The sequence below is a fragment of the Mesoplodon densirostris genome, chromosome 7 (genome assembly GCF_025265405.1).
Source record: "Mesoplodon densirostris isolate mMesDen1 chromosome 7, mMesDen1 primary haplotype, whole genome shotgun sequence".
NCBI lineage: Eukaryota > Metazoa > Chordata > Mammalia > Artiodactyla > Ziphiidae > Mesoplodon > Mesoplodon densirostris.
Genome location: NC_082667.1, coordinates 54,658,872 through 54,670,941, shown reverse-complemented (window position 1 = coordinate 54,670,941; position 12,070 = coordinate 54,658,872).

The following is a 12,070-nucleotide window of genomic DNA, read 5'->3' as shown; positions in this document are numbered from 1 at the left end:
CTTTAGACTATGTTTGTGCATTTTAGCAAGCTTTGTGATTTTTTTGTGGAAAGCTGGATATCATGTATTAGGTAAAAGGAACTGAGCTAAATTAGGATTGTATTGCGAGCTTTTGTCTCCCTCTTGTCTTTGGAATTCCCTACAGACTTTTTTTAACATCTTTACTGGAGTATAATTGCTTTACAATGGTGTGTTAGTTTCTGCTTTACAACAAAGTGAATAAGCTATACGTATACATATATCCCCATATCTCCTCCCTCTTGAGTCTCCCTCCCACCCTCCCTATCCCACCCCTCTAGGTGGTCACAAAGCACAGAGCTGATCTCCCTGTGCTATGTGGCTGCTTCCCACTAGCAATCTATTTTACATTTGGTAGTGTGTATATGTCCATGCCACTCTCTCACTTCATCCCAGGTTACCCATCCCCCTCCCCATGTCCTCAAGTCCATTCTCTACTTCTGAGTCTTCATTCCTGTCCTGCCCCTAGGTTCTTCAGAACCATTTTTTTTTTTTTAGATTCCATATATATGTGTTACCATACAGTATTTGTTTTTCTCTTTCTGACTTACTTCACTCTGTATGACAGACTCTTCCCAGAGTTTTTAACTCTCAAGCTAGTCCACACAAATTGAGCCTTCAGCAATTTGTCAATTACAGTTTAAATGTTCTTACTACTTTAATGGCCTGGGAGAAGAAAAACTTTCCTATGACTCAAAATCTAGATGCAATAAAAAATTGATAAATTTGACTGTATATTAATTTTTCTTTGCACAGCAAAACATCATAAGCAAAGCTAAACTACAAGTGACGAGGAAAATATTTGCTACTGAAATCACAAATAAAGGCCTAAACATCTTCAAAATTGAGGGAAAAAAGACCAACAATTCTTTAGAAAAATGGAAAAAGACAGGAACATACATTTCACAGAAAAAAGCTTTTACACATGTGAAAAACTGTTGAGGGGACAGAACAAACAGTGGAGAAGATAGACACAGAAGTGAGATTCTGTAAATTTAGGTCATTATATAGTTTTGACTTTGGAACCATGTGAATGTTTTACATAGTTAAAAAAATAAAGTGAAGAAAGAATAATATCAGTTCTTAATAATACAAAACAAATTGAAACAAATGAGTTCATCTATACCAAGGAGGTAGCATAACTACAATGAGAAAAAATTTTCTTCAAATCATGTAAAACACTACAACAAAAACAAAATCAAAAAATACTTCTTCAGTAAGTGGCGTTGGGAAAGTTGGACAGCCGCATGTAAATCAATGAAGCTGGAACACACCCTCACACCATATACAAAAATAAACTCAAAGTGGCTTATTAAAGATTTAAATATAAGACAAGACATCATAAAACTCCTAGAAGAGAACACAGGCGAAACATTCTCTGACATAAATCGTACCAATGTTTTCTTAGGTCAGTCTCCCAAGGCAACAGAAATAAAACAAAAATAAACAAATGGGACCTAATCAAACTTATAAGTTTTTGCACAGCACAGGAAATCATAAACAAAACAAAAAGACAACCTACATAATGGGAGAAAATATTTATGATGTGACAGACAAAGGCTTAATTTCTAAAATATACAAACAGCTCTTACAATTCAATAACAAAGAAAACAAACAACCCAATTGAAAAATGGGCAGAAGATCTAAACAGACATTTCCCCAAAGAAGACATACAGGTGGTCAATAGGCACATGAAAAGATGCTCAACATCGCTAATTATTAGAGAAATGCAAATCAAAACTACAATGAGGTGTCACCTCACACCAGTCAGAATGGTCATCATTAAGAAGTCTACAAATAATAAATGCTGGAGAGGGTGTGGAGAAAAGGGAACCCTCCTACACTGTTGGTGGGAATGTAAAGTGGTGCAGCCACTATAGAAAACAGTACGGAGATTCCTCATAAAACTGAAAATAGAGTTGCCATATGATCCAGCAATTCAATTCCTGGGCATATACCCAGACAAAACTGTAATTTGAAAAGATACATGCACCCCTATGTTCATAGCAGCACTATTTACAATAGCCAAGACATGGAAACAACCTAAATGTCCACTGACAGGTGAAGGGATAAACAAGATGTGATACTACCAAATGTAAAATAGATAGCTAGTGGGAAATAGCCGCATAGCACAGGGAGATTAGCTTGGTGCTTTGTGACCACCTAGAGGGGTGGGATAGGGAGGGTGGGAGGGAGACACGAGAGGGAGGAGATATGGGGATATATGTATTAAAAAAAATTAAAAAAACAAAATAGCAAAAAAAAAGATGTGATTTTATATATATATATATATATATATATATGGCACAAGGAACTAACTATATTCAATATTCAACTAATTTCATTATGATAAACCATAATGAAAAAAATATGAAAAAGAATATATATGTGTAACTGAGTCACTTTGCTGTACAGCAGAAATTAAACACAACATTGTAAATCTACTATACTTCAATAAGACTTAAAAAATACTGCAAAGAAATCTTTTTTTTTTTTTTAGATTCTGCTTTATAACAAAGTGAATCAGTCATACATATACATCTGTTCCCACATCCCTTCCCTCATGCATCTCCCTCCCTCCCACCCTCCCCATCCCACCCCTCCAGGCGGTCACAAAGCACCGAGCTGATCTCCCTGTGCTCTGCAGCTGCTTCCCACTATCTATCTACCTTACGTTTGGTAGTGTATATATGTCCATGCCTTAAACTATATTCAGTAGTCTTATTGTTATTGTCACATAGAAACTATTATAGGTTTGTTGTGAGATAAATCAAATGAGCAATTATGTTAATTTGTTTTGAAATCAGGATTTTCAACTTAAGAGGAAAGATAAAAACGTATAAAATCAAAGAAGTTAAGCTATATAGGAGTGAGGGAGTGGGAGGTATAAACTATTGGGTATAAGGATGTATTGTACAACACAGGGAATATAGCCAATATTTTATAATAAACGTAAATGGAAAGTAACCTTTAAAACTTCTATTAAAAATCTAAAAATTTTTTTAAAATTAAAGAAGTTAAGCAAAAACCATGTAATTTTGTATTTCAATTAGAAATATGGTACGAATTTATGATTTTCCTCCACATTTAAAAAAATACAATTTTTCTAGCTCTGTTCAATGAAAAGGCCTAGAAGCCATGAAAACCCTATAGCAATGAGGACCCACACCTTCCTGACTCTGGTATCTAAATACAATTTCTTTTTTTTTTTGCATATTCAAAGAGTTTATTTTTATTTTACCATGAAAATAATTTTGGAAATATGACAGTACATTCAATATAAGCAATTTTTTGGGAGATTGGGATTGACATGTATACACTGATGTGTATAAAATGGATGACTAATAAGAAAAAATATATACAAGCAATTTTAATACTGTCATCTTATATGTGAGAGAGGCAGTAGAGAAAGGAGTATCACGGGTGTTTTTACTACAGAGAAATAGTTTACCACAGCCCTTAAGAAGGTACATGGGGAGGCACCATGAGGAAAGACGCTGGAAAAAAATCTCATTCCTACAGCTTTGAGAATCCTTGGGTGGGACCTGGGGAGGCAGGAGGTGGCTGTGGAGACTAGAAAACAGACTGCAGAGGTGCACCCTGGTCTGTTGCTGCCATTTCTTTTTGGTCTTATATCCACATTGCCACCGTGGTTCTCTCATGCTATATTTGAGAACATCCCAAGATAAGAAGTGATACCCACTTAATATGTTTTTAAGTGCTTTAGCTTCTTTCAGCTTCTCTAAGAGTTTCTGTTTGGTGCTTTTATTACCTCCAGAGTTGAATGCCACTCCAAACTCACTGTCACATCCTCATCTGCATATTAGGGCCTCTCGTGGGTCATATGCTGTCATGGACCAACAAGCCTGTAAAGAAACGACATGGTGGCTGCCTAAATACAACTTCTTAATAAAATGAACCAGAAATCGTTTGAGAAATGATTGATTCTAATCCTGGGGTATAAAGTGTACAAAGTGATCTTGTGATATACTATTCTGTCAGAAAGCAAAGAAGCTATATATAAGACTATTGGGGTCATGTCAAAAGGATATAGGAGCCAAATGGCCTAAGGTAGGACAATTTGCCCATCAAGATGCAATTGACTGAAAGAAATGCATCACATCCTAAAAATTCATTAGTTCATGATGATATTTTAAAAAACCTTATTTTAAACCATATATATATACACACACACACACACACACACACACATACACATATATATGAACTAGGGCACCAATTAATTTATTTTAAAATTGACTTTAAAAAAGGGCAGAAGGAATCAAGAATGCCTTTCCTGTATGAAGTGTATTTCAGAGTTACTAAATCGTTGAAAAGAAACCTTCTTCTTCCCTTTTCCTCTACCTGCTCCTCCTTCCCTTCCTCTTCCTTTATTTTCTTCTACCCTTCTGAAAATTACTATAATTATTTTATTGTTTCCACTTGTACCTCAGGTGTACCAAACTGGATTAATCATACTTCTTGGTTTATAATATACTAGTATGATTAGTGCTTCCCAGGCTCTCTCTTAATTATTAGTTCATTTATTTATTTTTTATTTTTTGCGGTACGCGGGCCTCTCACTGTTGTGGCCTCTCCCGTTGCGGAGCACAGGCTCTGGACGCGCAGGCTCAGCGGCCATGGCTCACGGGCCCAGCTGCTCCGCAGCACGTGGGATCTTCCCGGACTGGGGCACGAACCCGTGTCCCCTGCATCGGCAGGCGGATTCTCAACCACTGCACCACCAGGGAAGCCCTAGTTCATTTATTTTTTAACAATATAATGAACTCCCATTTACTAAAATCCTTCACTGATAGAATGGTTTGAAGTTGTGAACCACAAAAATATTACCCAGATAATTTCAGAAATGTCCAGACAATTGCTTAACTATTGAAGAATTGCCTTATGAAATGGATCGACTTGGACTTACAACTGCATAATTCGGTGGCTTATCATCAACAAAAATATTGGGAACCTGGCTTTACAATGAGACTTCCACTGGCTCGTGTTCCTACCTTTCCTATGCAGAATGACCTCAGTGTGGATAATGCCTTGTCTGCCATGGTCCCCACAGACTCAAGAGTAGTCCCCCAAATGCCAAAGCTTGGCAGGTAGACACTTTATATTGTTTGTGGTTTTCAAAGCCTCTTGAATATGTAAGTTTATGTTTTCTCCATATGTGGGAAGTTTTCAGCTCTCATTTCTTTGAGCATGTTTTCTGCACTGCAGTTTCCTCTCTTTCTCTGACTCCAGTGACACAAAATTAGACCTTTTCATGTGGTCTCACAGATCCTAGGGGCTCCAATTTTTTTTTAATCTTTTGTTTCCATGTTGTTCCAATTGGATACTTTTTTTTTTTTTTTGCAGTACGCGGGCCTCTCACTGTTGTGGCCTCTCCCATTACGGAGCACAAGCTCCAGATGCGCAGGCTCAGCGGCCATGGCTCACGGGCCCAGCCGCTCCGCGGCATGTGGGATCCTCCCAGACCGGGGCACGAACCCGTGTCCCCTGCATCGGCAGGCGGACTCTCAACCACTGCGCCACCAGGGAAGCCCCAATTGGACACTTTTAATCAATCCATCTTCAAGTTCATTGATTCTTCTTCTGTCCATTCTGCCATATTGAGCCATCCAGTGAGTTTTTTAACTTTTGGTTAATGTAATTTTTTAGTTGTAAAACTTCAATTTGGCTTTTCTATGTATCTTTTAGTTATTTTCTGAGACCTTCTATCTTTCCATTTGCTTTAGGAGTGTTCACCCTTACTTTTGGAGCACTTTTATAATAGCTGCTTTAAAGTCTTTGTTAGATCGTTTCAGCATTGGCTGAGTGGAGATTTTCCTGGCTCTTCATATGCCAAGTATCCTGGATATTTTGCCTATTATGAGTCTCTCAGTCTTATTTAAATTCTATGGACAATTAAAAAAATTCAGAAGCAAGCATTTGACTAGGTTGGATTTAGGCCACAAGCTCTGACCAACCCTCTGTGGATTGTGGTTTTGATGTCTGTTCAGTTCTGTTTTGCATGTGTGCCACCCAATGGCCAGTCTGGGACCTAAGCCATGGCCTATTTCTCAGTTCAGTTCTCAAAGGTTATGGTACGCTGCTGAGCGCCTGATCTCTGTATGCATAGCTAGGAGTGAGGCCAGGAAGTCACAAGCAACTTATGGGCTCACTGTCCTGAGCTCCTCCCTGTTTCCTCCACAGTCTCCCTGGTACTTTGTTTCCCTGAGGCTCCCTTCTTGGTTTGCCAGCCATATATCTGGGGCTTTATTTACCCGCCCTTCTGACCTGTACTTCCCACAACTACTGCTCCTGCGTTGGGGCCATCTGCTGGGATGATGGAGAGAGAGAAAAAGGAGCAGGGGGTTCACCCACACACTTGAGACCATTACTCCTCTGATCACAGGGGATATTTCCCCTCCCTTAGAGCTTTAGGTGTCCGTGGGCCTCTGCTGCCACTCTCAGGACACCCCTTTCTCACGCCTCAAGCCTGAAATAGAGGGTTTCTCCTGGAGTTCCAGCTGTACTGATGCCTACTTCTGGGCTTTCAGCTGCCTTGAGTTAGGCTGACGGATACCAGGGGGGAATAAAAAAGGTGAACTCACTACCAATTCAGCGGCACCCCAAATTCTAGTTTTCCTTCCTACTCCAGCTGCCACTGTTTACTTTTCAGAGTCCTCATGTAGCTCTGTGCATTCTGTTCAGGTTCTGTGGTTGCTCCATCTTACCTGGAGCCAGAACCTGAAAGGTCTTCTTTAAAGACCAGTTCCAAAATTAAAAAATAAATAAATAAATAAAGACCAGTTCCAACTTAATAAAGGAATAACAGACTCAGAAAGTCAGCATTGTTTTGCATTGCTTTAACATCAGTCAAATATTAACATCACGAGAAGTAGGACAATCAAACATTACGTGCCTCCTGATGAGATGTAATAGAAAGTACACATGAATTAGTCTTGCTGGAAACAATTGAACCTGAATTTAAGTAAGCCTTTAGAGCTCTAGGCCAGCTTATAGAGACTGGAGTCAAGGGTGAAATGACACTCTGAAGAACTATCACCCAACTTCAGGCTGTGAGACCTTCTGTAGTACAAGTGACCTGGTGTCTCCAGCGAAAAAATGGCATTAAGAAGGTGAAACTATTACAGAATAAAGGGACTGCAGAGACACAACAAGTAAAAGGGGATAAATCTCATGGGATTCTTGAGAAGGTTCAAGGAGATAAGGAATGTAAAGTGCTTAGTAGAGTCTGGCAAATGGTAAATGAGTTATTACTACCTCTTGTCACCTCTCGGAGTCTCAGCCTCCTCTTCATTTACAAGACACAGGAGATGACGGCCCTTTCTTCTCAAGGCTGCTTAAGGACCAAAGGATTCAGCCGCCTTAGGCCCCTTTCCCTCTGCACCTGGGCAGAAAGGCTGGACCCTGGCAATAGCCTGTGCAGTACATGCAGTTAGTCGGTAGATGGCACCTCCGGCCCATCTATCTGGAACCCTGGCCCCACGAGGGAGCTAGTCTTGTTTCCCTCTGTGAAGCCGGGTGCTGCCTCATCACCGGTGTTCCCCTTCTCTCCCTAGGTAGGAAGCCTAAAGCTGAAGGGAGAGAATCAGTGGAGTTTCTGAGATATAATTAGGGCTCTAGTAGCAGTTTGCTGAGGATTCAGTATTTGCTGGACAGAGAGGTATTCCTTAGACCCAGTTAGACCAGAGTTCAGGCACTACCTGGCTACTGTGCCTGGACCCTGCTTCTTGACCCAGTGCCTCCTGCCCCATCCTGAATCACCTGTGCACAGGTCCAACCTAGTTTAGCTTCTCTTCCCCATCAGACTGGGGCTAATTTAAACCTATGCTCCTACCCACACCTGGTGTAAGATGTCCTGTACGAAAAGGCTGTCAAATGAGAAAATAAGTAAATGCACTATGGAGATTCAATCACATATCCTTCTTTCCCAGCAAACTCCAGTACAGGGTGTATGCATTTTCTTTTTGTCTCTCAGCCGAGGAGGTAGCCTGGGTTGTGATTAATAGTGCATGCCCAGGAACTGGATTGCTTAGGTGCAAATCTCAATTTCTGCACTTACTAGCTGCATGCCCTTGGACAAGGGCCTCAGTTTCTCCACCTGCAAAATGGGGATAGCAATAGTATCTCGCTGGTTGTGCTATGGTGAGGACTAAATGAGCAAATGCATTTAAAGTGCTTAGAGGGGCTTCCCTGGTGGCCCAGTGGTTGGGAGTCCGCCTGCCGATTAAGGGGACGCGGGTTCATGCCCTGGTCCAGGAGGATCCCGCGTGCTGCGGAGCGGCTGGGCCCGTGAGCCATGGCTGCTGAGCCTGCGCGTCCGGAGCCTGTGCTCCGCAACAGGAGAGGCCACAACAGTGAGAGGCCTGTGCACCATAAATAAATAAATAAATGAATAAATGAATAAATAATAAATAAATAAAATAACAAATAAATAAAAATAAGTAAAATAATTAATAAATAGTAAATAATAACTAATAAATAAATAAAGTGCTTAGAAAAGTCCCTGGCACATAGTAGGCACCCAGTGCATATTAATTCCCATCTGAACACTACCTTGCTGTGAGACAGATTTAATGCACTTGCAAAATGCATTCAAGGAAGATACCTAAGGGGCTGGGATGGCTGTCTGGCCTGGGTGATGGCTCTCAAGAAATAGCAGTTTCCCCTCCAGCTCCTCCTCTCCTCCTTCTTCTTGTTATTGATGTTGTCATTATTGATTGTTTGAAGAGGCCTAAGGTAAGTCTCCAACCCCATGAGTCATGAATGCTGTTTTGCCCACCTTCTTCCAACCCCATGCTCAGCAGAGGCGTCTGCAATCATTCCCAAGGTGCTGGGGACAGCACATTCATTCAGGACTAAGGGACCCTCCTCCTAGTGGCCCAAGGCTCAGAAGGCACTGAGGCAGGGAGGAAGGGACCTCCAGAGCTGATCTCCCATCTCTGTCCCCTTTCTGGGTGCAGGGCGGGGATGTGTGTGAGTGTGGTGCTTTGGGGAGCATCTTCAAAAGGTCATTGCTCAGCTTTGGGAATGCTGTGTAGGTTAAAAGGATTCCTGTAGGAAGGTCATCTGAACCACACAAAGAGCAGGGGCAGGAGGGGCATTATTATGGTCCTATAGGGTCTCACCATGTTTTTCTGCATGTCAGTCTGGAGAGATGGGAAAGTGTGACAGGCGACCACTAGGTGGCATTGTCAATGTGAAGATACCATCAGTGTGAAAGCTCATCGCCTGCCCTGTACAGTAGCATGGAAGAGCAGATAAACCTCTGTCTGCAGAAAATCAAACCTCTCATCTCAATAAATTCCAGCCGTCTGGTAAGATCTGGGGTGCACATGGAGACTGTCCCAGGAGAATGTACAGGTGCAGGAGGACAAAATCTGAGGGGGAAGAGGAAAAGTCTGGCCCCACCCACCAGTCCAGTCTGGGTTCCTGAGGCCCCTCCCCTGCCTTGTCCAGGAGCCATGCCCAGCTCCCCACAGGATGCCTCAGTGCCTCTGCTTCACCAGGCCATCTGCCTGCCATTCCCTTCTTTATTCCTTTCCCTAAGACTCAGTCAAGGTGTCACCTCCCCTGATCCGTGGATGGAACTGGCTTGGGGCTGCTTTGTGCCCACTGTCCCTGCACCTGCTTCTTTCCCAGGCCTTTGCCGCTTTACTGGACGTGGATGTTTCCCACTGAGTGGGGATTCCCTGGCTTGGTGTTGGCGGGCCTGGGAAAAGGTCAGGCTGCTTCTCTTCAGTCCTCCACACGCCCCAAAGATATATAAGGGATTTCTCAGCCACAGCACCGCTTTGGGTTCCAGGGACCACCCTCTGCCTGAGGGCTCTGAGAATGCCCTAGAATGCCGAAAGTGTGTGTCCACACCAGGTAAGCAGTGTGGGGAGGACTGGCTATATAACTTGCACAGCCCAGTGCATATGGAAATACAGGACTCCTGGCTTAAAAACTATAAAGAATTTCAAGATGGTGACAGCAGAGCCTTAAACCAAGAGCGGGCCCTTCTGAGTACAGAGCCCTGTGTGGCTGCTCAGTTTGCACACCCTGCTGAAGGCAGCCCTGAGTTTGGAACTGTGCCAAGTCTTGGGTGGGAGGCGTGTGTCCGCTGAATAGTCATCAGGGGACCTGCTGGCTGCTCGAGGGGCGGCTGGCCATCAGCAGACTTCACATGAAGCCCTCCACCTCAGAAATTCCCTTGCTCCCCAGCTTTAAGACATAAGAGAAACAGCCTAGAATTTGGAGTTGAGCAAACCTAGATTCAGATTCTGAGTCCATTTCTTAATATCACAAATCATGAACATCTCCAGTCCTCATATACCTCACCTGCACAATGGGATGTTATAACACCTGCCATGAAGGTTGTTGTAGGTTCTAACGAGATCTAATGTAGAAAGCACTAGGTTTAGAGCCCACACCTACTGCATCTCCCTGAACCCTCCCCACTAACTTGTACTGCTTGTCCTCAGAAGCATCTGATCAGGACAAAACAGGGGCAGATGTTGGGCCTCCCAGTTGGGGGGTACTTGCTCAGTGAGGAGGGTCACCATGTGGTGAGGCCTCAGGGAGCTCCTCCTGAGTGCTCCACGGCCTCTGGCAGCATCAACCGAATCAGGTAAGCAATGGAAGGGAAAACTAAGGACACACTGGAGAAGCTCTTAGGTCACAGGATCACCGTGGGGGAGAGTCATTCATCGTTTTCCCAACAAATGTGTATGAATGCTTCTTGTGCCAGGGATACGGTGGTAAGCAAAACATGTGGGGTCCTGCTCTCTGTTAGCTTAACGCTTGCAATTATTGTGTCCTGTTCTCTTGGATGCATCCCTCACTAGCCAACAGTTGACTAGCATTTACTAGGTGCCCAGTGAGGCAGGAAATGAGAGCACAGCAGGTGCTGTGAGCCTCCACCAACCTCCTCTGATGGAAATGAATGAAAGCTGTGTGCCTTCATTCCTAACAGCCAACACCTGCAACTCTTTGTAGGCGGGCTGTCCTCAGGCTGCTGGGGCTCCCTTTGCTGAGTGCACAGAAAGCCAGAAGTGCCCGAGAAATGACATCCCCAGGGGCAGCCCTTAACCGATGACTGACAGGTGGAGAGATGCAAATACTCCAGCCTCTGCCCAGCTGGGGACAACTCTCAGGTGTGACTTAGATTGTTTCCACAACGCCCCCACTGGACTGAGACAAAGTTCCTCTCCTGAGACTTTGCTTGAGCTCACACCCTTGATGGCCCTCTTTCCTTCCTTGTCCCTCATCTTCATGTGTCTGTTTTTTCTGGGACCACTGCATAATAACTTAATATCAGACAAACCCTTGTGCAGCGTCTCCTCATGCAGAACTCTCCCACTCAAGACAGAAAGAGAAGCAAAAAGAAGGTAGCGATTGCTCCTGGTCTTTGCATTACTACCCACAGTGATGCAAGTCAGAAGTCAGTCATTATAAATAACAGTTAAAGGAATAATAATTCCTTTTGTTATCAATTCGAGTGAATTCAAAATTATCCCTGTAATACTATCATCAGTCTCCCTCACTTCCATTATGATATGCTTTATGAGTGTGGAGAAAGAGGGGGCATTCCTGCTTGCTGGCGTTTGCACATAACTTACATCTTTATTATACCAAATCTACATAAATCCCTGGGATTCAGTGTTGAATGTAAACATCAACCATCATGTGTTTTGCTGTGTGAAAAAGGTTGAGACATGCTGGATCAGATCCCTGGGAATGTGAGGCTTTCTGCCTGCCTGGACTAGGTTTGCAGGAACAGGTCTTAGGGGCCCAGGCTCCCCCAGGACCACGAGACTAGCACACCTTCCTCCCATCAGGAATGTCTTCTGCTCTCATCTAATCCCTTCTCACCAAATCCACCTCTTCCAGGAAATTCTATGATTCCTTCCTCTTCCCACCCAGCCCACCCTGAGCTCCCCTTCTTTGCCGCTGTGGAAAGTGGTATCTGTTGGAAGCACCTTCTTAGCACTTGAGACTTGGCCCACCGCCTCCCTCCCCTCCAGCTAGCTGAAATCTCTTGAGTTTGTAG